This window comes from Cyprinodon variegatus, unplaced genomic scaffold (genome assembly GCF_000732505.1).
Source record: "Cyprinodon variegatus isolate N-32 unplaced genomic scaffold, C_variegatus-1.0 Scaffold18, whole genome shotgun sequence".
Classification (NCBI taxonomy): domain Eukaryota; kingdom Metazoa; phylum Chordata; class Actinopteri; order Cyprinodontiformes; family Cyprinodontidae; genus Cyprinodon; species Cyprinodon variegatus.
The window spans coordinates 2,171,803-2,177,092 of NW_015150471.1; the positions used below are offsets into that span (position 1 = coordinate 2,171,803).

Genomic DNA, 5,290 nt, shown 5'->3' on the forward strand with positions numbered 1-5,290 from the left:
GAGCAAATGCACTTATTTTAAGAAAAAAACGACTTGTCTACATTTAGTTTTTTTTCCAGTGAAGGAAAGTGAAACCCATTACACAAAATGTTCTTAATATAACAGAAAAAGACATATTACAACAATAAGCTTGGCAGATGGAGACGGCTTTTATGTTTTAATGTACTACAGAGAGCCAAGTTTTCACATTTCAACGAGAGCAACCAGAAGTCTCCATTCAGAAAGTCTCTTTGAATCCTGGATCACACTGAAAACAGGGAGCTATATCAAAGTTAACATTAACTTCATTGAAATAAAGTTCAAAATAATCTAACAGCATATCAGAGCAATATATCCTGTCTTTTAATAATATATTTACCTTTCTTTAAATTGGAAATCCTGAGTGTATCACATGTTTAATTCATCCTTCTTTGTTCAGTGATCTAATAGGTTCTTGTTTTTTTTTTTTATCTTATTAATAGGTTTACTAATGCTTAAGCAAAAAGTGTATATTCAGTCAATAATTAACACAGTGGGTGTAATAAATGGTTAAAATAAAATCACATAATGAAAAATAAACTTAAGCTTAATTGTCAATTAATGTAAAAATTAACACTTATGACTGCTGACAGTAACTATATATATTTTTTTATCAATTTGGAACAAAATAGTATATCTTAATAGTTCCTGCTCTCAGTTTTTGACAGTTTAATTGTGAAAACATCTATTTATTGTCTCTTCAATTCACTGAATTCTATTTAAACAAAGACAAAATGTAGTTTACGTTTTTTGTTGCTTTTTTTAAAGAAGACCTGAAATATTTCCCTTCCTCATCATTTAGAATTTATTCTAACTCCTCAAGAATGGGGCTCTCCTTGCTGTTTGGGTGCTTTTCTTCTGCCCCTTAGTGTTTTATAAATAGGTTTTGATCAGACAATCTGAATAACCAGCTTCTATATTACAAGCCTTTATCAGCTTAGCCTTATTGCAGAGGGGCTCAGAGACTGTCAGCTCACTGCTACGTCAGCAGTTTTCCCCCATAATTGTTTGCCCCAAAACTAGGGATGTCAAAAGCCTCTGAAAACTATCAATACAAAAATACAGTTTAGATCAAACACAAGTCCAATATTGATACTAAAAAGTTAATATCTGTAGTGTTGATTTTAGTTTTCAAGGTTATTTATTTTACGCATTTACTTAACTAGCATCTGCAACATTGAGAAATAATGTTCCATGGTGAGATTTAAAAAGGTTGATAATTTTTTATGCCTTAAGTTATGTCATTTTTTTAGAAAATGGTATCGAGTGTTGAATATTTTTCTGGATATCGATATTTTCTTTGAAATTTCTAGGCACTTTCCCTTCACTAGAAAAAATCGACATCTAGATAAGTCATTTTTTCTTAAAATAAGTGCATTTGTTCTTGGATTGAAGGGGTAAAAGATGCCAATGCCAATGGAACAAGATAATTTTGACTTATAATAAGAAAACAAAATTGCTTTGTCTTATTTCAAGTGCATAATATCTAATTATCTTATTTTAAGCATAAAAATACTCATTCAATTGGCAAACAACCTCATTTACCTACTCAAATCAAGGGTAAAAACACTTAATTTAAGAAATTTGTACTTATTTCTAGATTGTTTTTCACAGTGTTTAAATGCCCCATTCATTCTTCCAGCGCTAATACTGACACAGCTCAATTTCTCACCCACTATCCCCTGCAGCTTCTATCGTGCCCATGACAGGACCCATCCCGGAATACTCTGGATCTGATCAGAGCAGGTTTATAGTTCACCGTTTCACTTCTACAATCATCCCAGGAAAAAAATAGGAGTAAACATTAAGCTCTTGTATATTTTCCGACACTGGATTTCCCAGCATGCCGCCTGCCTCTCCAAGCAGCTTCAACATGACATCAGAAACAGAGCAGGACGTCAGCTGAGCAGCCGGAGTTACATAAGAGGACGCTCCACTGATCTAAGCGTTCAACGCTGACACCCAGTTATAGGATGGAGGACGATAGAAAAGGAGAAAAACAGCAAATGAGGCCAGACTATAAGGCAGACGGAAAGGTCACAGAGAGAGAGAGAGCAACTCTGGGGTGCTGCACACTAGGAGGGAGCAAAGAGGGTCAGCCTTATCGCACACAAGAAGCCAGGAAAAGAGGAGGAGAGAGAGGCCAGGTCACATAAGGCTCCATCCACCCTAGATTCCCCTCCTGCTACACATTACAACAAAACATCAGGACCCAAGCGAGCCTTTTGAAAGTGTTTCCCCTGTGTGAATGGAAATGTTTTTGCCCTAAAAACAAAAACATGACTAATATATAGAATTTCATTTACGACAATGAAAAGATTAGATCAGATTCTTTTCTCTGAAGACTCTCCCGTTCTGGATTTTGAGAAATACTGACAGAGCGAAAAATAGAGAAGTGCTAAAAAATAATAATAATAATAATAATAATAGTCAAGTTTCTCTTGGCAACATTTAAACCATGAATTCATTTTAAGAAAAACCACACAAGAGCATGTGGTCATCGAGCAGAAAAGTGCACATTTATCCTAACCGACGTCTATTATTCATAAAGTTTAATGCAGCAAAGCGGTAGCAGACTTTGAAATACAGACCTTCGCTACAGTATTTATGATCATTTTACTTTTTCACATTTAGTCACATCACAACAGCAAATTTTAATGTATTCTATCAAGGTTTTATTTGTAAATAAACAAAATAATAATGGGTAAGTAGATTGAAAATAATAAAGGATTTAACATATTTTAACAAATAAAATTTGTTTATTCTGATACCCCTCAATAAAATCCACTGCAAACAGCTGTTGGACACATCTAATATGCAGTGATTAACTGTTGCAGAATCAAACTACTAATTTTCTAAATCTCTGATTAATTAAGAATAAAACATTTAATTTTCCTTTATGTAAGTTTTTACATAAAATCCCAGAGAAAGTTCAAAGTTAAGGGCTGAAACATGAAAGTTTCAAAGTTTTTTTTTTATTTTTTCCAGTCTGGGGATTCAATAAAAAAAATGGCAGACTGAGCATCACATGGATCATTATGCAACATCCATGCTTCCAGGGATGCGGAATGCACATTTTGGTGAAGCTGTGACAAATTGCATTTAACTTTTAGTTTGCACTTGTGAGAAACCTTGTCCCAAAGCTGCATCAACTGCAACAACTAAAACATTGTTCAAACTAAAAAAAAGCGGTTCTGCTCCATATGAAGGAGCTAAACTTTGAACAAATGTGATCAAACTGTTTTGTTGCTGTCCATCAGCTTATGATAAAAGGGTCCAAATGCTTTCACGTGTGTGCACGTGTGCATGCATGGGTGGACCGCGCGCGCCCCGCAGCGCAGCAGGCGGTTCTGTTCCAGTTCGGGCCCGGAGTGCTTTTACGCGTCAAAGCGCCAAACGGAGCGGCGGCCAGAGAGTTAAATAAGAGCAGAAGGAGCGTCCGATACGGCGCGGCGGTGCGTGGGTCGGCCCCGGGGGCTGATCTGTCAAACCAGCCGGGGCTACAGGAGCTACCGCCGCCGCAGCAGACCACGCTGCAGCGGAAGGATTGGCACCAAAAGGACGCTACTCACCATCCTACGGCTTCCCCAGCGCGGCGCGGACCCCACGTTGTCCTGGGAATTGGGTCATGAGGCGGAAACGAAGCGGGAGAAAAAGTCAGCCGGGTTCCTCCTGGTTGAAAGTGTGTAGCGGCAGGGCTGGAAGGCTCCCCTCCTCCTCCTCCTCCTGCTGCTCCTCCTCGCTCTCCGGAGCTACAGTCCTCCTGGCCGCTGCTGCTCAGCCTTGTACCGATTAAAAACGGACTCCCTGCCAACCTTCCGACGAAGCTTCCGACTTTGATTCCTGTTCTGTTGTCCTACAGAAGCGCTTGGATGAGCCACACCGACCGAGAGTGCCTGAATGTGTGGGGTGGAAAGAACCAAAAAAGAAACAGTACGTGGTCGCTCCTCCCTCCGCTGCACTGTGTACTGTACAGTAAAGCAGACTGGAGGCGCACTTATTAAAACTATCTACTGCTCTCTACAGGACCTACGCTGCAAAACACGCGCTGAACGCAAAGACACATCCGGGACGCACACAGGTGACAGTCAGAGGGAGCATCCTCTGCCTCGCCTCTGCGCTCCTTATTTATTGACTCCATCATGACACCAGCTCCATCCTTCCCCTCCCCTCTCCTCCTGCTCCAAACAGGCTATTGGTCCTTTTGGAGCTGGCAGATTAAAACCAAAGACAATGAGTAAAGGTCACTGACTCAGAACCATTTAGTAAATCCATGCATCAAATAATAAACTGATAAGTTTAATAACTTTTTTTTTTTTTTTTTGGTAAAAGACACAAACATAGGTTGAAAATCACAAATTCCCACTTTTAATAATAACAATTATAAAATAACTGAACACAGTAGAGCTTTTATTTATTCTCTGGATTTTATCTGCCTTATAACATTATAGTTAATAACCGGTTATTAATCCAGAAAGCTCATGTTTTATTTTATTCATTATTTTATTTATTTTATTCATATTTATTTATTTTATTTCAGGTCATTTAAAAAATAGAATAATTTAATTATTAAAAGAATAAAGTTAGGAAAAAAGAGAAATCCCTAAATATTTAGGGAAACTGGGTGATATGCACAGGGGCAGGTTTAGGAAATTTGGGGCCCTGGGAAAAGACAGACTTAAAATCCCATATAGATCCAAATAGACAGATTATACAGATACAGAAATTTTAATAGAATAGATATACATTCTACATTTTGTCCCTCTCTTCTTGTCCCTTTTCTTGTTGTTTACTCTCGATGTTTTGCACTCAAAGAATGAAAGATTTTTTCCAGTCATTAAGCCCATTCTAACTTAGCTGATTGCTCGCTTCTGTGTTTCCAAAAAAGCGACGGCAAAAGTTGATAACACAGTAATTCTTTTCAATAGACAAGCCATGATCTGCTTATCTGTTCTCCATTTTTCCTTTGGATGAAATAATAGATGCACCAAGCATGACAGCAGACAAGATAGAGGAGAGCAGGAGGCCATGTTACCAATCTACTTGCTCTGGAGAGCAGAGTTCGCTGCTTTTATATGTTGTCAAAGTCTCCAGTAACAGAAAAAAGTCACTAGATTTGGCATTTTTCGTCATGTTTATTGTTCTCAGGATGTGTTTCCTAACGTAACACACATTTTGATTTGTCATCTAAAAAATAAATAGAATTATTGAAACTTAAAAACCACAGAAACTGGGTGAAATGTACAAATATTTATATTTTCTTACATTTTAA

At 37.8% G+C, this 5,290-nt stretch overlaps 1 long non-coding RNA gene across 1 annotated transcript in view; it reads right to left on the bottom strand.

The window, feature by feature from the left end:
* The window catches only part of LOC107093073, a 176,311-nt gene extending 172,170 nt beyond the window's left edge, over positions 1-4,141 (bottom strand). Inside the window, exon 1 of the long non-coding RNA XR_001481604.1 lies at positions 3,591-4,141. This is a non-coding gene — a long non-coding RNA (uncharacterized LOC107093073). The remainder of the gene's footprint in view (positions 1-3,590) is intronic.
* Between the last annotated feature and the right edge of the window lie 1,149 nt (positions 4,142-5,290).